Source organism: Bombina bombina, chromosome 5 (assembly GCF_027579735.1).
Source record: "Bombina bombina isolate aBomBom1 chromosome 5, aBomBom1.pri, whole genome shotgun sequence".
In the NCBI taxonomy this organism is placed as follows: Eukaryota; Metazoa; Chordata; class Amphibia; order Anura; family Bombinatoridae; genus Bombina; species Bombina bombina.
In genome coordinates, this window is record NC_069503.1 from 280,721,111 (window position 1) to 280,747,498 (window position 26,388).

The window sequence follows — 26,388 nt, forward strand, 5'->3', positions numbered from 1 at the left end:
AGAGCACAAAAGAGAGGGGGAGAGCACAAAAGAGAGGGGGAGAGAGCACAAAAGAGAGGGGGAGAGAGCACAAAAGAGAGGTGGGAGAGAGCACAAAAGAGAGGGGGGAGAGAGCACAAAAGAGAGGGGGGAGAGAGCACAAAAGAGAGGGGGGAGAGAGCACAAAAGAGAAGGGGAGAGAGCACAAAAGAGAGGGGGAGCACAAAAGAGAGGGGGGAGAGCACAAAAGAGAGGGGGAGAGAGAGCACAAAAGAGAGGGGAGAGAGAGCACAAAAGAGAGGGGGGAGAGAGCACAAAAGAGAGGGGGAGAGAGCACAAAAGAGAGGGGGGAGAGGGCACAAGAGAGAGGGGGGGAGAGCACAAGAGAGAGGGGGGAGAGAGCACAAAAGAGAGGGGGAGAGTGCACAAAAGAGAGGGAGAGAGACAGCAAACGAGAGAGAGCAAAGGAGAGGAGAGAGAGAGCAAACGAGAGGAGAGAGAGCAAATGAGAGGAGAGAGAGAGCAAACAAGAGGAGAGAGAGAGAGCAAATGAGAGGGGGGAAGAGAGAGAGCAAAAGAGGGAGAGAGAGAGCAAAAGAGAGGGGGGGGAGAGAGAGCAAAATAAAGGGGGGAGAGAGCAAAAGAGAGGGGGGAGAGAGAGAGCAAAAGAGAGGGGAGAAAGAGAGACCAAAAGAGAGAGAAAAAGAGAGGGGGGATAGAGAGAGAGCAAGGGGTAGGACCGCTGTACTGCAAAAAATGGCCCGTGTACACGGGCTTTAGGACTAGTATATAATATCTAGCCAGATAAGCTATATGAATTGTGCTACAATATAGACTTCATATTGAAAACAATTCCATAGATCAAGCAAATTATGGGCCAGATTATGAGTGGAGTGGTATTAATCGCTCCCGCTTGCGCACTAACTCCGCTAGAAGTATGCTTTTTGTACGAATAGGGTACAGTTCATATTACAAGTTGAAAGTAAAAAGTTTTTGTGCACTCATGCGCTAACCCCATTTACACAAAAAGTCAAAGTTAGAATATTGTGACCGCATAAACGTATTCCCCCTTAGAAGTCAAAGGAACAAAATAAGTGGAAAAAACACTCTACTCGAACGCAAACCCGTTCACATTTTCTCAATTGCGCTAACCCAACATGAAAATATTAAAATTTAAATGTTAATGTTCTTCACATAGCAGATTATGTTCTATTTGTTCATACATATTTCTATATATATATGAAGCTTATTTTGTACAATATAGATCTATACCAATATATATATATATATATATATATATATATATATATATATATATATATATATATATATATATATAAACCAAATTCATTAAAATTATGGGGGGAGATAACAAACTGAAATTAAAATCCTCCATGTCTCAAAATGAAATCAATGTAAATATTTGCATAGGAAATAAGCACATCTAGGCAAGTATCCCCACTTGCTTTTCCCCAGAAATTCTTAATATACAATGTTACCAATGCACAAGAGAATTGTGGGTAAGATATGCAAATAAGATATGCAAATTCTCAGTTTTTTGCTTTAAAATACTGTTTTGACACAGTGATCCTTTTAACAGGATTTTTACAGCAAACCAGAAATCACTCACTAGACAAGCCTGTTTCGTTCTTTTTGAAACTCATCAGTAGGAGATAGATTTCTGGTTGCTGCATTTGTAAAGCTATTTTCATGGTTAAACCAAAAATTCATTAAAATTATGGGGGGGAGATAAAAAACAGAAGTTAAAATCCTCCATGTTTAAAAATTAAATCAATGTGAATATTTGCATAGGAAATTAGAACATCTAGGCAAGTATCCCCGCTTGCTTTTCTCCAGAAATTCTTAATATACAATGTTACCAATGCACAAGAGAATTGTGGGTAAGATATGCAAATTAGATATGCAAATTCTCAGTTTTTTTGCTTCAAAATACTGTTTTGACAAAGCGATCCTTTTAACAGGATTATTACAGCAAACCAGAAATCACTCACTAGACAAGCCTGTTTCATTCTTTTTGGAACTCATCAGTAGGAGATAGATTTCTGGTTGCTGCATTGGTAAAGCTATTTTCATGGTTAAACCAAAATTAATTAAAATTATGGGGGGAGATAAAAAAATGAAATTAAAATCCTCCATGTCTCAAAATTAAATCAATGTAAATATTTGCATAGGAAATTAGCACATCTAGGCAAGTATCCCCACTTGATTTTCCCGAAAAATTCTTAATATACAATGTTACCAATGCACAAGAGAATTGTGGGTAAGATATGCAAATTAGATATGCAAATTCTCAGTTTTTTTTGCTTCAAAATACTGTTTTGACACAGCGATCCTTTTAACAGGATTATTACAGCAAACCAGAAATCACTCACTAGACAAGCCTGTTTCGTTGTTTTTGGAACTCATCAGTAGGAGATAGATTTCTGGTTGCTGCATTGGTGAAGCTATTTTCATGGTTAAACCAAAATTCATTAAAATTATGGGGGGAGATAAAAAACTGAAATTAAAATCCTCCATGTCTCAAAATTAAATCAATGTAAATATTTGCATAGGAAATTAGCACATCTAGGCAAGTATTTTTATCTCCCCCCATAATTTTAATGAATTTTGGTTTAACCATGACAATAGCTTTACCAATGCAGCAACCAGAAATCTATCTCCTACTGATGAGTTCCAAAAAGAACGAAACAGGCTTGTCTAGTGAGTGATTTCTGGTTTGCTGTAATAATCCTGTTAAAAGTATTGCTGTGTCAAAACAGTATTTTGAAGCAAAAAAAATGAGAATTTGCATTTCTAATTTGCATATCTTACCCACAATTCTCTTGCGCATTGGTAACATTGTATATTAAGATTTAAGAATTTCTGAGGAAAAGCAAGCGGGGATACTTGCCTAGATGTGCTAATTTCCTATGCAAATATTTACATTGATTTAATTTTGAGACATGGAGGATTTTAATTTCAGTTTTTTATCTCCTCCCATAATTTTAATGAATTTTGGTTTAACCATGAAAATAACTTTACCAATGCAGCAACCAGAAATCTATCTCCTACTGATGAGTTCCAAAAAGAACGAAACAGGCTTGTCTAGTGAGTGATTTCTGGTTTGCTGTAATAATCCCGTTAAAAGGATCGCTGTGTCAAAACAGTATTTTGAAGCAAAAAAAATGAGAATTTGTATATCTAATTTGCATATCTTACCCACAATTCTCGTGTGCATTGGTAACATTGTATATTAAGAATTTTTGGGGAAAAGCAAGTGGGGATACTTGCCTAGATGTGCTAATTTCCTATGCAAATATTTACATTGATTAATTTTGAGACATGGAGGATTTTAATTTCAGTTTTTTATCTCCCCCCATAATTTTAATGCATTTTGGTTTAACCATGAAAATAGCTTTACCAATGCAGCAACCAGAAATCTATCTCCAACTGATGAGTTCCAAAAAGAACGAAACAGGCTTGTCTAGTGAGTGATTTCTGGTTTGCTGTAATAATCCTGTTAAAAGGATCGCTGTGTCAAAACAGTATTTTGAAGCAAAAATACTGAGAATTTGCATATCTAATTTGCATATCTTACCCACAATTCTCTTGTGCATTGGTACCATTGTATATTAAGAATTTCTGGGGAAGAGCAAGCGGGGATACTTGCCTAGATGTGCTAATTTCCTATGCAAATATTTACATTGATTTAATTTTGAGACATGGAGGATTTTAATTTCAGTTTTTTATCTCCCCCCATAATTTTAATGAATTTGGTTTAACCATGAAAATAGCTTCACCAATGCAGCAACCAGAAATCTATCTCCTATTGATGAGTTCCAAAAAGAACGAAACAGGATTGTCTATTGAGTGATTTCTGGTTTGCTGTAATAATCCTGTTAAAAGGATCGCTGTGTCAAAACAGTATTTTGAAGCAAAAATACTGAGAATTTGCATATCTAATTTGCATATCATACCCACAATTCTCTTGTGCATTGGTAAAATTGTATATTAAGAATTTCTGGGGAAAAGCAAGCAGGGATACTTGCCTAGATGTGCTAATTTCCTATGCAAATATTTACTTTGATTTATATATATATATATATATATATATATATATATATATATATATATATGACTATCTATTTACTTAGAACATATTCTGCTATGTGCAGAACATTGGAATGTGAAATATTTACAGGAAATAAATACACAGTATATCACATTATTAATAATGAATAATGCATAAATATGCTTTTGCATGTTTTCATCTACTTAACTGGAAAGGGCTCCAATGCACTCATATGGTGTATATGTCTTTATATGTATACATATGTTTTTATGTATTTATAAGTGTATATACATCTGAAAATACATATAGACACATATAAATACATGAAAACATATGTTCACACATAGGGGTAAATGTATAAAATGCCGGGCAGACATGATTCACTGTAGAGAATCATGTCTGCCCGGCATTGCTAAATGCCGGCAGCATACGCTGTCGGCATTTAACATTGCACAAGCATTTATTGTGAAATGCTTGTGCAATGCTGCCCCCTGCACATTCGCGGTCAATTGGCCACTAGCAGAGGGTGTCAATCAAACCTATCGGATCAGGATGATTGCAGTCCACCACCTAAAAGGTGGCAGACAAATTAAGGAACAGCCTTATGACCGCTGCGTCTTAACTTAAGTTTCCGGCAAACCGGAAACTTTGTGCGGAGAAAGCAGTATCCGCTGCTTGTTAAATCTAGCCCATTGAATTTTATATATATATATATATATATATATATATATAAATATACATAAACATATTTAGACATGTGTATGTATGGATCTATATGTTAAAAGGATAGGAAAGTCAAAATTAAACTTGTCTGATTCCGATAGAGCATGTAATTTTAAGACACTTTTAAATTCCAACAAAGAGGAGAGCAACCAGTGTTGCTCAAAGCAAAGTTCAGAACAAAATACTATATTATGCTGTGAGAGAGACTGTCACCTTCGCGACATGTAATGTTAAATGGGAAAATGCAGGCTGGTACCAAAACCGGAGGAAATGCAGCTAATCCACCTGCATTTGGGCTCAGGGTAGAAAGCTGGCTATTGATGCGACTTTTTTTTTTTTTTATAATTATAAAATAAGGTATTATATTTTATTCCTTATTCTTTAGAAAGACCTGTAAAATAGGCCGTGCAAACAAGATACCTTGAAAACAGTCACTGTTAGACATATGTATCATAGATTTTATGCTCCAGCTGTGAGATGTGTTCACATACGCCACCCACTATTATTACACTTGCAGGAGTAGGATGATTTAACAGTTAATAATATTATTTGCCTGTCAGCTCGATATCCATAGCGTTAATCAGGCTCAAGTCTATACACTATTCCTCATCTCCGTAGCAAAAAACAGGGTCATAACATGTAACATGTGAATGATCTGTAGCAGATATAAATAGGCATACTCACAACGCTGGATCTCAGTTTCTCTTGCGGTTATTCAATGCCTAAATATCAGTGCCGGCTTCTGTAATCCTCCCAGTGCCTGGGTTCTGTTGTGGAGCAAGTGAAGCAATCCCAGGTGTCAGTAGCTAATGACGAGCTTCCGTTCCCAAGTAACACTACTCAGCCTCTCTCTTTGACGCACACATTCCCCTATCAGCTAGGATCATCCGGGGATCCGTGTCGGCTGGTATATGCTGGCGGAAGTGGAGTCCCTGTACTCCACAGTAGAAATATAACAAAAAAGTATCCAAAGCATGTACCGATAGCAAGCCTTTATTTGAACTTTTCAGCAGGATAAAACATGGTCATATAAAAACTCTCAGCAGAGAGACAAGGTGAAAATGTCTGACCGGTTTCGGCCCTGTGTGGCCGTAGTCATAGACATTTTCACCTTGTCTCTCTGCTGAGAGTTTTTATATGACCATGTTTTATCCTGCTGAAAAGTTCAAATAAAGGCTTGCTGTTTTTTATCTACAAGTTGGATATCAAGGGACTCTTTCTTTCTTTCCTATCGGTACATGCTTTGGATACTTTTTTGTTATACTTTTAAATTCCCTTCTATTTTCAAATGTGCTTTGTTCTCTTGGTATCCCTTGTTAAAAAAGAATATGCACATATCCTACACTAGTGGGAGCTTCTGCTAATTGGTGCCTTTTGGTGTCTTTTGTGATTATCTGACTAGATGTCTTCATCTAGCTGCCATCAGTGCAATGCTGTTCCTTCAGAAAAGGATAACAAGAGAACAAAGCAAATTTGATAATATAAGTCAATTGAAAAGTTGTTTAAAATTGGGTACAAAGGGCTGTAACTGATCAGTCTAAAAGGCTACGGAGGCTACTTTTTTACAGTGAAATAACACTATCTCTGACTGTTATGGGAACATTAAACCCTTATACCTGCAGCATACGCAAAAGTTAAGAGTACCTTAAGGGTTAATAATACCTGAAGAAGAAAAAGGATCAACAGGACGTTTCTGCTACTATACTGTTTCCCCCAAAATGTTGTACTCTGTGTACTTTATCCAAATATCTCCTCTTCTGATACAGAAGTTACATAAGAATTAAGTCTAAATGGTTACATTGTATCTCGCATATGTTAATATTGTTTCTTTTCTACTGCAGATTTATACATTACATTCCCCACATTAGATGGTTATTGCCTGGATGGATTAAAATCATAGCTTTTTTTTTTTTTTTCTGTTTTTTTGGGCTAAAGGAGTAAGGTGAATTCTGAAAAATCATTATTATATTGTATGAACTATTAGACCCTAGACTTTCTTATATTTCCAAGGACTTGGGCTCAAATACATAAAACTAAGTATAAAATTCAGAGCACAGGTTCAGGGATATATTGGGACACATCAGATATATAGTAGGACTAACTTGGATGGTTGTTGGTTCCTTTTATATTTACACTTTGGGCAGTCAGAAAAATATAGATTAAATAACTAAAGTCATTTGGGGGAATATTACTGAGATTAGGTGTGTTAATTAAAGGTTAAAGTTGCAAACGTTCAATAAGTCTGAGGAAGCCATACATAGCCCCCTTTCTCTCTGACATACATTTCCCCAAATAAGTAAACCCATTTTTAGTTTATATCTCAGACACAATTTTCTAGAAGTTAAAGTACTTGCTTAGGTAACCCCTTATTAGCTCTGGTAAAATTTAGGGGTATTAAATTGCCCCCCACTTTGTTCTCAACAAAATGTAGGAATCCTGACATATCCTTGAAGATTACTCCTCTTTTTGTTTTTCTACATGTTGTGTCAGTGTTCAAAATTGAAAACCTGCAGTTAAACTGACTGTTTCATAAATATAGTTTGTTTTTATTAGGTTTGGAATCTGATATTTTATGTAAAGAGGAGAAATAGACTTCATACTGATTTCTTCTTCACATACACAAGAGAAAGGTGTAACCCTCCAGGCGCACACCTTAATAGGCTGAAGGCTTTGAAGAAATATCACTAGGCATACTATAAGTGCGTAGTACACAACTGAGACTCCGCTGAAATTTTGTACAAATTTCCCCCCCCCCCCTTTTTTTTTTTTTTTCTTTTTCTCTTTTTTTTTCTTTTCCTCGTTCTCCTTTTTTCCTCTGAGCCCTGAATACAATTCTGGGCTCAAATAAGATATACCTGAAATCTTATCTAAATTGTAAAAAGTGTTGTCCCCTTCTTGAATTCCCAAGAGTAGGAACCCCTAATTTTTAGGGCACGAGGGATAGGAATTTAAAATTGTCTGGATACCCTCTCCCTCGAAAGAATAACTACCCGCCCTGGTAAAAAACTAGGACTGCTGGTTAACTCTATTAGAGGTCTAATACTATTGTAAACTAAATACTAGAAAGAAGCGTGGCTTCGATCCAGTGGGCTTGGAGAGGGATAGTCCCTTGTTGCCGCAATAAGTTTTTTTTCTCACTGTTCACTATAAACTATAATAAAAGTTTGTTTTCTTTTTTTTTCTCATCTCTCTCTGGTTCACTTAAATTATAAGTTAGTCAACCCTCGTATACACTATATATCACAACTCCAACGGGCCTTGCGCTCCTCGCACTTTTGGGCTCTTGCAGCCCTCTGACACACTCCCCACCCCTTCACTTCCCCCTCACTGGCATAACCTCACTTCCCCTCACAACCAATTTTATCACTCACAATTCACTCCCTCCTTTTTTTTTTTTTTTTTCTCCTCACTATTTTGTATAGCACTTAATTTTTACACACACTCACGTGGTACATGGATAAATTCCTTTCTAACTCCCCTAAAATCCCTTCCCCAAGTATGACAGGAAGGCATAGAGACAGGAAACTTAAGAGTGCGCTGGACCCACTTGCTGAACAAATAAATCCCATCAATGTGACAGCAATACCTGAAAATTTTAATATGCAGACTCTAGTGACTAATATTTCGGAGGCATTAGCCCCTAAATTTGAATTACTTAAAACTGAAATTAAGCAAGATATCTCTTCTTTAACTCAAGAAGTGAGGCAGTTCTCGATCAAGCAATTATACATAGCACCAAAATTGAGACCTCAGCTAAAACAATACAAAGATTGATGGACAGGGTAGCGGACCTTGAAAACCGTTCTAGACGGAATAATTTAAGAATAATTGGCCTCCCTGAAACTAAAAAATTTGAAAATCTTGATACCTTTATATCTGACACACTCACTAAGGCTCTAAAAATTCCTTCTACATGTCCATCGATCATAGTCGAAAGAGCCCACAGAATAGGCCCTCCACGCTTAGACAGTAATAATAGCAGTAGACCTCGACCTATAATTGCAAGATTACTTAATTATAAAGATAAAGATCTCTTACTGCAGTATTTTCGTAAGAATCAACCAATTACAATAGAAGACAATAGAATTATGATTTTTCAGGACTTTGCGGCAGATACAGCCTTAAAAAGAAGAGAGCTGGCCCCGATTTGTTCTAAATTTATCCAACAAGGGTACAGGGCGGCCCTGATTTATCCCTCAAAATTGAAAGTGGTAATAAAGGGGACAACACATATTATTGAGGATCTTCAAATTGCGGAAAATCTTTTTAAGACCCTAGATACATAAACATAGCTTACAATTTACCATTTCTGGTAGACAGATGTATGGTGATGGCAACTATAATAATGATGAATTGGAATCCCCCCCCCTCTCTCCGTTTTTTTTTTTTTTTTATTTCCGCCCGGTTCTCTCCTCCCTCTTATGTCGCCAATTTTATCTATTCCCCCCTTATATTTAGAGAAACATGACGTATAAATCTGATCATTTTAAAATTCTATCCTGGAATGTAGGGGGAATCTCCTCCCCCATTAAACGTAAGGCAATTTTATCACATTTGCGGAAAACCCAGACAGATATTGGTCTAATACAGGAAACTCTTTTAAATTTAGAGGAGACATTAAAATTAAAATCATCCTGGGTAAAAGAAGTCTATGCAGCACCAAGTGTAGGGAAGAAAAGAGGAGTTGCACTACTCATAGGTAAAATAATCCAAGCGGAAATTCTACACTCTGAGGCCGACCCCGGGGGGAGGTATGTCGTAGTTAAAGTGAAAATAGATCAGGCAAAATACACAATTTGTAATGTTTATGGCCCGAATAAAACTGATCCTGAATTTTGGGATTCATTGCAAACTAAACTCCTTTCTAGTGTGGAAGGCCATCTAATTTTTGGGGGGGACTTTAATATGGCCCCCCAATGTCCTATAGACAGACTTAGAAAGGACACTAAGCTCTTGAAACAGAAGAAGGATAATCTTGATTTTAAAATAATTAAGAATATTAAACAGATTCTCTCTTTGCGAGACATTTGGAGATACCAGAACCCGGACACCCAGGACTTTACTTGCCTATCTAAGGCTCATAAAACTTTATCTCGGATTGATCTGTTTTTAATCAGTGATCACTTGAGCTCCACAATGATTAAGTCTGAAATAATGCCAATTTTTTTGTCGGACCATGGGCCCGTTTCTCTTGAATTTAATTTGGCTCAAACTAGACCAAAGACCTTGCGATTTTATTTTCCTTATTATCTTTTCACTGATCTGAAGTTCAAACAGTGGTTCAGGAATAAATTTAAGGAATATGCTCAATTTAATATTAACTATGTGGAACGTACAGATATCTTCTGGGAAACTGCTAAAGCAGTCCTCAGAGGGGAAATTACCGCATATTCCATTATTCAAAATAAGAGAAAAAAAGCAAGAGAAAAGGAAGTCTATAACTCGGTGATTAACTCTTATAATCACTATTTACTGGAAAGATTTCCTCTAAACTGGGCAAGGTATATACGAGCTAAAGCTGCGAGAGATACCTTTTATTTAACTCAGGAAACACACAGCGAGCTTAGATTGCAAGCTAAATTGCATGAATTTGGTAATAAGTCTGGTAAAATGCTATCTAAATTAATTAAGAATGAGAATAAAAAATCCAATATTGATAAAATACAGCATAATGGGAAATATTTATCTAAATCTGATGAAATTACAACTACGCTTCACCAATACTATCAACAACTTTACACCAATACAAAGTTTGACATAGACAAAGCGACTGAATTCTATAGTAAAATGATCTTTCCTAGGGTTACCTCTGAAGAGGTTGCTAGACTTAATGCTCCTATTACAAAGGAAGAAATTGAAAAAATAATCACTAAACTTTCCTTGAATAAGGCATCTGGACCGGATGGATTGCCCAATGAATTTTATAAAATGTTATCGTCAGAGATAGTTTATTACCTAGCTAATCTGTATAATGACATTTTTATTAATCATAAACAGTCTACGTCTTCCTTTGTCTCTTCACTTACCACTCTGATTCTAAAAGAGGGGAAGGACCCTACATGTAAAGAGTCATATAGACCAATCGCATTGTTAAATTCAGATTATAAAATTCTCTCTTCCATTTTAGCAACAAGACTTCAGCCCATCTTATCTACAGTAATCCATCCGGATCAAGCTGGCTTTCTTAATAATCGCAATTCGTCAGCAAAGATTAGGGAGTTACTTGTGACTATGGAATATATTCAGGGAGAGTCTCCACAGAGGGCGGGGGGAGAGGACTCCCGGACCTGGCCATTTTGTCAATTGATGTGGAAAAAGCTTTTGACTTAGTAATCCATAAACATTTAATCTTTTCTTTAGCAAGGTTTGGGATTGAAGGTAATTTCCCTAAATTCGTAGAGAACCTATATAGTCACTCCTCTACAAGCTTGATTATTAACAATGACATCTCCCCCTCATTACATTAAAGAGGGGCACTCGTCAGGGCTGTCCTCTCTCCCCGCTCCTTTTTGACTTGGCCATAGAACCCTTAGCAATTAGGATTAGGAACTCATTGGAGGGTATAAAAATCAGAAGGCATGAAATAAAAGTCGGATTATATGCGGATGACCTACTTATATATTTATCTAATACAGCACAAAACATTCCAAAACTCCTGCAGATTGCCGACTATTTTGGGGTATTCTCAGGATACAAAGTAAATGCTACAAAATCTGAACTAATATGGCTTAGGAAAAATACGACTAGCAAGACAGAATTACCCTTCAGAGTGGTATCAGACTCAATGAAATACTTGGGAATTAAAATACCAATTAACCTAAAAGATCTTTATAAGGTAAACATAACCCCAATGTTAGGATTTATCAAAGAAAGGCTTAAGGCCTGGCAAAATTTACCACTTTCAATATCTGGCCGATCAGCCCTATTCAAAATGGTACTCCTATCAAAGTTGCTTTATATCTTACAGAATGTCCCACTAATCTTATTTGAGAAAGATATACACTCCTTGAACTCATCAATTGGGCAATTTATATGGCAGGGGAAAAGATCCAAGATAGCCTTCTCTAAATTAACAGCGCCAAGAGAATCGGGAGGTTTGGCATTGCCAAATTTGAGATCTTATAATCTCTGTTTTTTAGCTCGCATAATAGCAGATTGGTTTACTACCAAGAATTATGTCTTAAACAATGATCTTGAACTCAATATATGTGAACCATATTCTCCAATAGCCCTGGCGCACATGGAGCCCAAAGATCTCCCAATAAGCATAAAGGAACTCAAATTCATTTTGAACCCGCTCAAAGCATGGTCTAAACTATTTAAATCTCTTTCAATATGCCCTATGGTATCAAAATACCTCCCCCTAATTAGAAATCCGAAGTTTCAACCAGGTCTGGACTCAGTTGTTTTTAATAGATGGCACAACAATGGGCTGGATAGAGTTATTTATCTAATTAACCAGGAGAGAAAATGTGTTAAATCTTTTGAGGAATTGCGGATTGAATTTAATTTGTTAAACAAAGATTTCTACGCATACTTACAGATAAGACATTATATTGCAGAGCTCATAAATAAGAATGGTTGGAATTGGACCTTGGGTAGTTTAGAAACCTGGCTAACAATAACTAAAAATTCTTCTATGTCCATTGCCCTGTGCTATTATACACTGAGCCTTAACAGGGCTACCCCTATATTGGAGAAGTTGGCCCGGACCTGGAGCGCTTTAATTTCACATAGTAATATTGATTCTAAAACTATTCAACTTTCAGTGAACAAAGTAATAAAAACGACACTTTCCTCCAATTGGTGAGATGCTCATTTGAAACTTTTGCACAGGGCATACTTCACCCCGGAAAGAGGCCTCAGAGTCCGAAATCAGAAATGTAATAAATGCCCTAAATGCTCTTATTTAGCTGCGGATTTAATCCATATGTTCTGGCAATGCCCTAAATTGAGAAATTTATGGAGTAAGTTGGAATATTGGCTTAAGAATAAACTTAAAATTGAGCAAATAGTCCTTTCACTGTTCCAGATTATATTTTAAATGAGACGCAGCTCACACGGTCACAAAATCAGCCAAAAAAGAGTGGAGAAATGAGCGTAGCACCAGTGGCTTACATGTTTCGGCTAAATGCCGTAATCATAGCTTACTTTTAAAGAATCTAATAAAGAATTTGTTTTATCCTTTTAACCTGGGACTCCATCCTTTGTTCCGTGATATTTTGACCAGCTACTGAGTCCAGGTTATTACTCCTCACTAAACCGCTGGGCCGGGTGAATATACAGATCGTCAACACACACACCCCCTCCTTACGTCACGCGGTGACGTTTACAGAGCTGCAGACCGGGTTTTGCATAGAGGCGGAAGCAAGAGAAGTCGGCAGACACGCTGCCATCGGATATCGTTCCGTTTATACACAGGATTTCTCTCTTCAGTGCTCAAGGTACACCTCTTATATTGGCTCACATATGTACTGTTTGGGGGTGTGTTTATCGACCTAAGTCCCGGTGCCTGGTTTGGCATTATTTACTCACACACGGATATAAGTTTTACCATTTCTCCTTTGCTTTTGCCAGATTATATTTTGTCTAAAACTTGAAGATTGGCGACAGCCTAATGAGAAATTAGTTAATCTATCTATTTTAGCTACCAGGTATCTGATATGCAAAAAATGGAAACTGAGGTCGGTACCGACTATTGCTGAAATCAGGGATCACCTAAAGAAACAATGTGCTTAGAACAGAAAAATACTAATATAGATAATGAACTTGATGTAAAGAAATTTTTTGATAAATCGGCCCCTTTTATTAAGATTTTCCCTGAGAGAGAAATCGATTTTTTAATTTCTCCATTTAAGAACTCAGAGTTAATACTACTGGGTATTTGGTGACTTAGAGGAGCCTCGAGTGAACCGGGATCTTTTTCCCATTTTCTATCTCCTTCCTTTTTTTTTTCTTTTTTTTTTTTTTCTCCCCCCTTTTCTTTTTTTCTCTTTTTATTTTTTAAAATATAAATAAAACACTCCACCAATGAGTAATGAGAAGATAGACAGATAGACAGATGGTTTAGGTCTAACCAATTATGTATATGATGGGTAATATGCAATCTTGATTTGACTGTTATTGCTTTCTTTTGTTTTCATGGAACTTGTACTCATTGCTGGATATAAATAAATGGTTTAAAAAAAAATTGTATGTTCTATCCAAATCATGAAAGAAAATTTTGGGGTTTCCTGTCCCTTTAAAGCCCTTTGCCATCCTTTTATTTTTCTAACACCTGGAACATTATACCTTTGAGCCCTTATAACTTTCTGGTGCAATTTTTAAAACATATTTCTTATTATATATTGTTATTTTGAGTGTAACTGTACTTTGTAATATATTTTTGATGTTACACTTTTTTGTTACTTGAAAGCTCTGAGCTTGTGCGTAACTGTTAGCTCACTACTCGTAATCTGGCCATATATATTTTTCAAAAAATGTTTTCCTGAATCAATATTCAACATTCCACTCAAACTTGTATTCTTATTTTTTTTTTTGCTTGAACGCTAACTGCACTCAAAATTAGCTCTGTCGGATTAGCACCCATAACACAATGAAGTAAAAAGATGAAAGTAAAGAGTTAGTGAGTGAACAAAGACTAACTTTGTGACCACACTAACTCCTAGACTTAATTTGGCTACAAAAAAAACCTTATTAGTTATTATTTGCGCATTAACCCAACAATGCACTATATCAACTGAACTAAAACCGAAGGTGCGTTATTAATACTTTACATTTGTCTGGGTACCCGAAACCAGACAGAGACGTAAAATGCTAAATTTATCACACCATTATTAAAAAAATAACAAAAAAAAATCATAACAAGTCTGAAAGCCAAATGACAAGCCAGGAGTCAAATTCAGAGCAGATAGTCAGACAAGCCGGGTCAGGAACCAAAGCTAGTAGTCAGGCGAGCCGGGGTCAGGAATACGAAGATCAGTGAAGTAAGGAACTAACCAGGGACCAGGGATGTCAAACAAGCCAGGGAATACACAGAGTCAGGAACACAAGAACTCACAGAGAGATCAGAGACAATGCAAGGGCAATGGCAAACAGGACTGAGGCAGTTAAATAGGGAGTAATGACGTCATCATTCTGGGACTGCAACCTGTCTCTATCTCTGATTATGTTCTCCAGTTTGGCCATAAGTGGAGCCTGAGAGTAGTTAGAAGCCTTACACACTCTGGGGACTATCTATCAAGCTCCGGATAGAGCTTAAGGCCCCGTATGAAACACCAGCTATGAAGCTTCGGTCTAAAGACTGCTGCTCCATAACCTGTCCGCCTGCTCTGAGCAGGTGGACAGACATCGCCGCAATTCAACCCGATCGAGTACAATTGGGTTGATTGACACCCCCCTGCTGGAGGCCGATTGGCCGTGATTCTGCAGGGGGCGGCGTTGCACCAGCAACTCTTGTGAGCTGCTGGTGCAATGCTGAATACGGAGAGCGTATTGCTCTCCGTATTCAGCAAGGTCTGGCGGACCTGATCCATACTTTCGGATCAGAGCCACCAGACTTTGATAAATAGAGGCCATTGTGTAAGGAGAAAAGACAGGTGAGTTTAAAATAGCAGCCAATATAAAAAGCAGCAAATAACTATTAAAGTCATATATATATACATATATATACAGATATATATTATACATATAGATATAAATATAAATATCTATTTTAAAATAAGAAGTGAATAACATAGGGATTTAAAGTATTTATATTCAAAACACATTATTATGTTATTATTATTATTATAATTATTATTAATATAAGGCTAGATTACAAGTTGTGCGTTAAGGTAAAAAAGCAGCGTTAAGAGGTCCTAACGCTGCTTTTTTACAACTGCTGCTATTGCGAGTTTTGCAGGTTTAGGGTCACCGCACACTTCTTTGGCCTTACCGCAAAACGACTTACGTAAACTTCGTAAAGTCTTTTTCCTATGGGACTTCCATAGCACCGGTATTACGAGTCTATCCTGGGAGGGCAAAAAGTGAACGGTACACCCTACCCTGTCAAGAGTCCTAACGCATTTAAAGGTCAGTAGTTAAGAGTTTTATGGTACAAAGCCGTAACATAAAACTTATAACTAAAGTGCTAAAAAGTACACTAACAGTAACACCCATAAACTACCTATTGTATTTATTAACCCCTAATCTGCTGCCCCCAACATCGCCAACACCTACATTATATTTATTAACCCCTAATCTGCCGCCCCCAATTTCGCTGCAACCTACCTACACTTATTAACCCCTAATCTGTCACTCCGGACATTGCCGCAACTATAATAAACATATTAACCCCTAAACCGCCGCACTCCCGCCTTGCAAACATTAGTTAAATATTATTAACCCCTAATCTGCCGTCCCTAACATCGCCGCCACCTACCTACATTTATTAACCCAGAATCTGCCGCCCCCAATGTCGCTGCCACTATATTAAATGTATTAACCCCTAAACCTAAGTCTAACCCTAACCCTAACACCCTCTAACTTAAATATAATTTAAATAAATCTAAATAAAATTCCTATCATTAACTAAATTATTCCTATTTATAACTAAATACTTACCTATAAAATAAACCCTAAGCTAGCTACAATATAACTAATAGTTACATTGTATCTAGCTTAGGGTTTATTTTTATTTTACAGGCAAGTTTGTATTTATTTTAACTAGGTAGAATAGTTACTAAATAGTTATTAACTATTTAATAACACCAAACACTACACTATAATTAAATAAATTAAGTAAATTAAATACAATTACCTAACTTAAATTAAATTAGCTAAAGTACAAAAAAAAACCACTAAATTACAGAAAATAATAAACAAATTACATATATTTAAACTAATTACACCAAATCTAAAAGCCCTATCAAAATAAAAAAAGCCCCCCAAAATAAAAAAAAATCTAGCCTAAACTAAACCCTTAAAAGGATTTTTGCAGGGCATTGCCCCAAAGTAATCAGCTCTTTTACCTGTAACAAAAATACAAACAACCCCCCCAACAGTAAAACCCACCACCCACACAACCAACCCCCCAAATAAAATACTATTTAAAAAAACCTAAGCTCCCCATTGCCCTGAAAATGGCATTTTGATGGGCATTGCCCTTAAAAGAGCAGTTATTTTTTGGGGGGGCCCAAAGTCCTTAACCTAAAAATAAAACCCACCCAATACACCCTTAAAAAACCTAACACTAACCCCCTGAAGATCGACTTACAGTCTGAAGACCGACTTACAGTTCTGACATCCAACCAGGCCGAAGACCTCAACGAAGCCGGGAGAAGTCTTCATCCAAGCCGGGCGAAGTGGTCCTCCAGACGGGCAGAAGTCTTCATCCAGACGGCATCTTCTATCTTCATCCATCTGACGCGGAGCGGCTCCATCTTCAAGACATCTGACGCAGAGCATCCTCTTCATCGACGACTACCCGACAAATGACAGTTTTTTTTAAGTGATGTCATCCAAGAAGGCGTCCCTTAGATTCCGATTGGCTGATAGAATTCTATCAGCCAATCGGCATTAAGGTAGAAAAAATCCTATTGGCTGATGCAATCAGCCAATAGGATTGAACTTCAATCCTATTGGCTGATCCATTCAGCCAATAGGATTGAGTTTGCATTCTATTGGCTGATTGGAACAGCCAATAGGATTGTGCTTGCATTCTATTGGCTGATTGGAACAGCCAATAGAATGTGAGCTCAATCCTATTGGCTGATTGCATCAGCCAATAGGATTTTTTCTACCTTAATTCCGATTGGCTGATATAATTCTATCAGCCAATCGGAATCTAAGGGACGCCATCTTTGATGACGTCACTTAAAGGAACCGTCTTTCGTTGGGTAGTCATCGGATGAAGAGGATGCTCTGAGTAAGATGGCTTGAAGATGGAGCCGCTCCGCGTCGGATGGATGAAGATAGAAGATGCCGTCTGGATGAAGACTTCTGCTCGTCTGGAGGACCACTTCCCCTGGCTTGGATGAAGACTTCTCCCGGCTTCGTTGAGGACTTCGGCCGGTTGGATTAAGACTTCTGCCGCTTCCTTGAGGATGGATGTCCGGTCTTCAGAACTGTAAATCGATCTTCAGGGGGTTAGTGTTAGATTTTTTTAAGGGTTTATTGGGTGGGTTTTATTTTTAGGTTAGGGACTTTGGGCCGCAAAAGAGCTAACTGCCCTTTTAAGGGCAATGCCCATCCAAATGCTCTTTTCAGGGCAATGGGGAGCTTAGGTTTTTTTTAGATAGTATTTTATTTGGGGGTTTGGTTGTGTGGGTGCTGGGTTTTACTGTTGGGGGGGGTTGTTTGTATTTTTTTTACAGGTAAAAGAGCTGATTACTTTGGGGAAATGCCCAGCAAAAGGCCCTTTTAAGGGCTATTGATAATTTAGTTTAGGCTAGGGTTTTTTTTTATTTTGGGGGGGCTTTTTTATTTTGATAGGGCTATTAGATTAGATGTAATTAGTTTAAATATCTGTATTTTGTTTATTATTTTCTGTAATTTAGTGGGGGGGTTTTGTACTTTAGCTAATTTAATTTAATGTAGGTAATTGTATTTAATTTAGTTAATTTATTTAATTATAATGTAGTGTTAGGTGTTATTGAAACTTAGGTTAGGTTTTATTTTGCAGGTACTTTTGTATTTATTTTAGCTAGGTAGTTATTATATAGTTAATAACTAGTTACTATTGTACCTAGTTAAAATAAATACAAACTTGCCTGTAAAATAAAAATAAACCCTAAGCTAGCTACAAAGTAACTATTAGTTATATTGTAGCTTGCTTAGGGTTTATTTTATAGGTAAGTATTTAGTTTTAAATAGGAATAATTTAGTTAATGATAGTATTTTTATTTAGATTTATTTAAATGATATTTAAGTTAGGGGGTGTTAGGGTTAGACTTAGGTTTAGGGGTTAATACATTTAGTATAGTGGTGGAGACGTTGGGGCTGCAGATTAGGGGTTAATAAGTGTAGGTAGGTGGCGGCGACATTAGGGGCAGCAGATTAGGGGTTAATAAGTATAATGTAGATTGCGGCGGTGTCCAGAGCAGCAAATTAGGGGTTAATAAATATAATGTAGGTGTCGGCAATGTCGGGGGCGGCAGATTAGGGGTTAATAAGTGTAAGATTAGGGGTGTTTAGATTTGGGGTTCATGTTAGGGTGTTAGGTGTAGACATAAATTTTATTTCCCCATAGGAATCAATGGGGCTGCGTTACTGAGTTATACGTTGCTTTTTTGCAGGTGTTAGACTTTTTCTCAGCCGGCTCTCCCCGTTGATTCCTATGGGTAAATCGTGCACCAGCACGTACGCCAAGTTCACTGCTGACTTAAGCAGCGCTGGTATTTGAGTGCGGTAAGGAGCAAAATTTTGCTCAACTCTCACTTCTTGTCTTTTAACGACGGGTTTGTAAAAACCCGTAATACCAGCGCTGTAGGAAAGTGAGCGGTGAGTAAAAACTGCTCGTTAGCACCGCATAGCCTCTAATGCAAAACTCATAATCTAGCTGATTATTAGTTATTTGTAGAGTACCAACAGATTCTACAGAGCTAATATGCAAAAGATAGCATTTATAGGAGACAAATGTGTAGAGGGCCCTGCCAAGAGTCAAACTGTTGTAAATCACCTCTCATGAATGCGATCTACAAAATAGCTAGGATCGTTGGCATCCATGCATTAAAGCATGATTAAAAAGAATAAAAATGATATAGCATTTTTAAAGTATTTAACTGGGAATGGCTCAAAAGCACTTTTGGGCAAAAAGAGACCGTTCATGGGTAGCAATTTGCTAGAGAATAATCTATTGAACTACTGTTCCTGGTTGTGTGCTTCTACTTGTTGTTAATATGCAAATATGACTCTTGGGGGTCCCCCTGAGTGTCATGGGGAAACCAGACATGGACTCCCTGCCCAATGTTCCTAGTGGGATATGACTGCACCTCACTGACGAGGCCCAAAGAAGGCCAAAACGATTGGCTAGGGTTGTCATGTTCCTTCTTCATAGGAGAAATGCCTGGTATTTCGGGGCTGGATTGACCTGTATAGGCAGGATCAGACTGATATACTCTCTGTGAAAGCACAATTGGGCAAAGAGAGGCTGTTACCAGGTGACAATTTGCTAGAAAAAAAGGCTATTGATCATTCTTGCTTGAGCGCTTCTACTTGTTGTTAATAGTATATATATATACTGTATATATATATATATATATATATATATATATATAACACACAGAAAACCTGGCACTCACCAGCAGATACTCAGTAATGTTTAAAAGCAAAACTGGGGGAAGTCAGTTACATTTTGCGCCAAAGGATCAAGCCCAGGACCACATCAATATAGGGAGATTACAAAAGCCTGTTGGTTTGTTTGAAAGTGTGCATTCTGTGGGTGCTGGTTTAGGGTCCCAGGAAGGGGGATACCTTGACATGGTTCTGGGCTTAATCCGTTGGCGCCAAATGTAACTGACTTTCCCCTTTTGCTTTTAAACATTAATGAGTATCTGCTGGCTAGTGCCAGGTTTTCTGTGTGTTGTGTTTATAATGTTTGTGATGCTTCCCTGCGGGCCTGTCACACAAGCTGTTCAGGGATTAACTGCCTGGGTTGCTGGGAACTGTGCAGCTGTCTGTCAGTGTTCAGGGCTGTGGAGTTAACAGTGGCTTAGGATGTGAAGCCCAGTCCAGTCTGTGAGTGCAGTCCATTCCTGTGTTTTGTATTTACATAGGGGTGATTACAAAAGCATGTGTCACCCTGGGAGGTTCCCAGTTGGTTTGTTTGAAAGTATGCATTTTGTGGGTGCTGGTTTAGCGTCCCAGGAAGGGGGGAGACCTTGATGTGGTCCTGGGCTTGATCCTTTGGCACCAAAAGTTAACAGTGGCTTAGGATGTGTACCCAGTCCAGTCTGTGAGTGCGGTCCATTTCTGTGTTTTATATATATATGTGTGTGTGTGTATGTGTAGATATGTGTATATATGTGTTGTACCTATATATACATAAGTTAGTGTATATATGAGTTTAATACTTTATTTAAATAAGCTTTTGATGTGTTTCAGGAAATGTTCTTTACCCTTACACTTTACTTCAGTTCTCAAGTCACACTAAATATTCTAGCAGAGTATCAGTTTTCACTTGAGCACAACCTATAACTTTCAACTTGTAATATGAGCGCTATTTAGCACGGTCACGCTATCTATTGAAACTATAAGTTGCACTATAGGGATTTACCATGGACTTGCAATATCAAGTTGCGCGCATATGTTAGCACAGACCATCAATATTGCTTATCACACCCTGATCTATCATTAGCACACCCTGTGTAATGCTGATATTTCTGTTCAAATGTACAGAATAAAGAAAAGTCTAACGTTTTTATTTTTAGTAGCATTTATGATATCACCTAATTAGCATTACTTATTTTTTAAAAGCGATATTTGAAAATTCTGACAACTAACTACCTTCAGAATTTTTGAATGCTTATATTAAATGGACATGAAACTTAAACAACTTTCCACTTAACTTCTATTTATTTCATTCTACTTGTATCATTATTTGAAGGAGCAGGAATGCACTAGTGGGAGAAAGCTGCACAAATCCATCAAGTTGTTAACAGCAATATGATCGACATACTGGTTTTAAGGGAAAAAAGATTAATACCATGGTATCATGCATAAAAATACAACTACTAAGGGCTAGATTACAAGTGGAGCGCTAAGTTATTGTGCGCCCTTAAACAGTTAAATACACCCGTTTTGCCGTGCAATATATATATATAACCAGCCATTACAAGTAGCTGGTTATTGCTACCACAAGTTTGCGGTACCAAATAGCGCTCTAAAAATTTTCTAGTGAACAGATCTCTGGTTAATTTTCAAAAAGTGCCCCAATTGCCCCCAACGTTTAGTCTACTGTGCCTTTTTTTTTTTTTTTTTTTTTTTAGCACTAAACAGTTTTTAGGGCTTAAATGGAACGGCTCTGAAAAGTGCCTCTACATTGCAGTCTATGGGGTACTGTGTGTTCTCTTAAAATATATATGTATATGCTTATATACATATATATTTAAGTGTTAATATGTGTATATGCAGATATAAACACACATATTTATGTATATATTCAATCCATATATATTTAAATCTGCTGCCCTTCTCTGCATGACTTACCACCTTCGCTGCGCTAGGTTCTCATACCGTCTCTCAAGACATGAGAACGAGGCTCCTAATGGAGCTTATGGAAGCACACTCTATTAAGCGCAAAGCTTCCATGCAATGTGAACGCTGGTATGTGCTCCACTCGTAATCTGGCCCTAAATGAGAAAATGTTACATTACAATGAGATATTTAGCTGAATCACAATGCTAAATTGAATTATAATATAAATTTGATGCTTCTAAAGTTAATTTTTTTTCTTTACTGTTAATGGGCTATGTGCTAAATGCCTCAAGCAATGTTAAGGGAAATTATCACAAAGACCAATTAATAACTGATATTAAAAATTTATATGAAATTATTATAAAAACATTAGTTAGTTTAAGTTATGAATTTGTCAGGGAAAATTGATTAGCCAATGAACTTTTTCCTAATTAGAAAATGCTTATTGAAGGTTATGATATGTCTGGGAACATATTGCAACCATAAGGCATTCGTTTTCTACCTAAAATGCCTTAGTTTACAGATTATAATAGAAGTAAAACCTTTTTTTTTTATTCTAAACTTATTTTGCTTTCTTATTCAGTGTCAAAACTGTATATAAAATAAAGAAAGTTATGAAGTATTGGGTTAAATTCAATTTGTAAGAAGCAGAGTTTACCAACCTTCTATGTCTATTGATACATCTGGATATAGAGTGACACCTAAATTACTTTCTGTACACCCATGACATGCTGAACAGCCCAATAATGTAATGCAATGATTTCAAAATAAATATGTTATGAATCAAAGTGTAAATGTAAACAAATGTTTTATAATGTGTATGTCTAGTTGAAAGTAAACCAATTTGCTTGAACTTAATTTAATTTAACGTGCATCAGGTTAGCGCGACTGAAAATCTCACGTAAAGGGTTAGGTCTAAAAACAATTTGCACCAAACACAACAAAAATATATTAAAATAAACTGTTACACTCATATAAACATTATCTGATAAAAATGAGTCATATAAATTATTCATATTTTTTATATGGGTTTAAAGGTATGTAATGTGCTTCACATACAGGAAAATATTTTTATTTTAAATAGATATTTCTATGTATCTATATACACCTATACCTATATATATATATATATATATATATATATTCCTATAGATATATAGGTATAGATATATATTTTACTTTAACATTATCACTTATATATAGAAATATATATTTAATAAGAAAAATAAGAAAAAATTCTATGTGAAGAACATAGGAATTTAAAATATGTGTAACACTCTTCGGGTTTCGCGCTTTAGGTCTTTAGCAGTGTTGGGTTAGACACATGAAGAATTAGTCATCTTAAGGTGCGTTATTGAAATATATATAAAATATAAAAAAAAATAATAATACATTTTAATAATTATAAATACTGTAAAAATATAACATATATATATATATATATATATATATATATATAAATACACATATATATATATATATATATATAATGATCATGTAAAATATATATCTGTACTTAAGTAACTATATGATTTGATATATAAGTATAGGTAAAAATAAAAATAACATTGTCCTGTATGTAAAGAACATTGGAATGTGAAAAATTAATAACTCCTATCGAGTTAGCAAGTGTATGGAGAGAAAAAGTCAGTGCGGTCATGAAATCCGAAGTTCTTTAGTTAGAACACTTCGGGTTTTGCTAGCACACTAAAGTTTAACTTTAAACTTGTAATACGTGCGCTAACTAGTGTTCAAAAAAGATGACTTCTTACAACAATTACTCTCAAACGGTAGCACTAAATAAGTTGCCACTTGTAATCTAGTCCTAAATAAGTAAGACAGGTTCCCAAGTATGGGACCCATATACTTTAAAGTGTAATTTCAGCTATTGTTGTAGAAATAATCCTAAAAAAGTCTAGTTAAAAATTGTTTTCAGATAGTTTGGAATACCACTGTCAAATAATGTTAATACCAAACAATCAGTTAATAGTCTGAAAAAAACAAATTGGTGTATGCTGTGTTTTTTAAATGGATTTGAATGAGACTAACTTTGAAAAGCTAAATGAGGTACGGCTCATAGCTCATACAGTGGATTGGAATAGAGATCTCTAGATAGCAGATGAATCAACGATTTAGGTGTAGCTTGACATGCAAATCTTAGGTGTAAAATGTTAAGATGATGTGTTTATTGCTGTTATATTTAGGAAGATAGCAAAAAAACGTGACAGATTAGTGAGCATAACTATGTCTCAACCTCAAAAGATTCTGTTGAATAATTGAAATGCACCTAAAGGCAATCAAATAATTATTTTGACTTTTCTTTCTACAGCACATACCTTGGCACATTTATTTTAAAAAAGTACAGATGTTTGAAAGACCCATTACAAAAACAAAAAGCTTTTTTTTAAAGCAGTACTAATTTGTCTAAAGGACCAGTAAAGCACGATGATAAAGTGCTCTAATATGCTAGAGTATTGCACTTAACACATAGTTAAAGTCAGCTATAGAGCCATAATGCACTACCACCGCTGCACAAATAAGTAGTGCAGTACCTGAAAGTCACTGACTGTTTTCAGCTCTGGAGCAAAGTGCATTATTATTTTGGAGCTAACTTTATCATGTGCTGGCTGGACGAGGATCTTTATCATGAGTCTTGTTCGCCCAGCCTTGTGCAATGCTGCCCCCTGCTCGCATGCTGCCATCAATCATCCCAGTCAGATCAGGAGAATTGAAATTCACCACACTTTACATAGTGGAGAAGTTAAAGGGACATAATACTTATATGCTAAATCGTTTGAAACTGATGCAGTATAACTGTAAAAAGCTGACAGGAAAATATCACCTGAGCATCTCTATGTAAAAAAAGGAAGATATTTTACCTCACAATTTCCTCAGCTCAGCAGATTAAGTTCTGTGTAAAAAGTTATACTTCAGCTTCTCCCAGCTGCAGGTAAAAAAAATAATAATTAAGAATTGGACGGCAGCCAATCAGAATCAGGAGTGCTGAGGTCATGAATTCTTTTACTGTGATCTCATGAGATTTGACTTAACTCTCATGAGATTTCATAGTAAACTGAATAGGGAAATAAGATGAGTGTGCATGAATGTTCGCTCCTTTAGCTGTCCCGGGACAGACATTCTGATTTGCTGCTTAGAAGTTCTTTACAATGGGATGTGGCTACTGAGGAACTTTTGAGGTAAAATATCTTTCTTTTTTACATAGAGATGTTCAGGTGATATTTTCTAGTCAGCTTTTTACAGCTATGCTGCATCACTTCCAAGTGTTTCAACATTTTGGTATCATGGCCCTTTAAGCAGCAGAGGTCTGAAGACTTGATAAATGGAGCCCTATGTGTTTTAATCATTTTTTGGGGTAAACCACATAATTCTATGCAAGCAAGAGTGCAATAAAATGAACTTTTTTGGTGGGGGTAATCCATATAGTCCTATGCAAGTAAGAGTGCATATATATAAATATAAACAAAGTAATTCTCTTTTATAACCCTTTAAATTAGCACCATTCTTAAATGATTAACTGATCAAATTTGTCAAAATAATAATTTTCTGTAGATTAATTACATCATCATACTACAAGGAAAGGTAATGTGTTTATGCTGGAACAATTGTTGAAAGGGAAAAAAATGAATTAAAACAGTTTATTAATCATTTTTTTAAATAATTGTTTCTCCTAGAGCTTCAGTATTTAGTATGGAAAAGAGGGCAAAGCAACATAGGTATTATTTTTTTTCTCAAGAAATGCATATTTTCTTGTAATACTTGAAGATATATTTGTGTGTGAGTGCTTAAAAAACATTAAAAGGTTTCTAAGTTGGTGAAAGACTAAAATAAAAACATACCTATGGTGGCACAATTGAAAATTAAGTCTGCCAATATTCTGAACTAAAGTTTAGACTTAATGTGATAGAAAGGTTCAAAATTAAATGTGCATAGGTGTATTTCAATTTGAAATAGAAGCATTTTTGTAATATACCTCCATTAGCAAAAATGCTTCTAATAAACGGCTAGATTACGAGTTTTGCGTTAAGGTAAAAAAGCAGCGTTATCAGGTCCTAACGCTGCTTTTTTACGCCCGCTGGTATTACGAGTCTTGCAGGTTTAGGGACATCGCACACTTTTTTGGCCTGAACACAAAGCAACTTACGTAAATTTCGTAAAGGCTTTTTTCAATTGGACTTGCATAGCGCTGGTATTATGAGTTTGTCCTGGGAGGCCAAAAAGTGAGCGGTACACCCTCTACCGCCAAGATTCCTAACGCATTTTAAAGTCAGTAGTTATGAGTTTTACACTACAAAGCTGTAGCATAAAACTCATAACTAAAGTGCTAAAAAGCACACTAACACCCATAGACTACATATTAACCCCTAAACCGAGGCCCTCCCGCATGCAAACACTAAAATAAAATTATTAACCCCTAATCT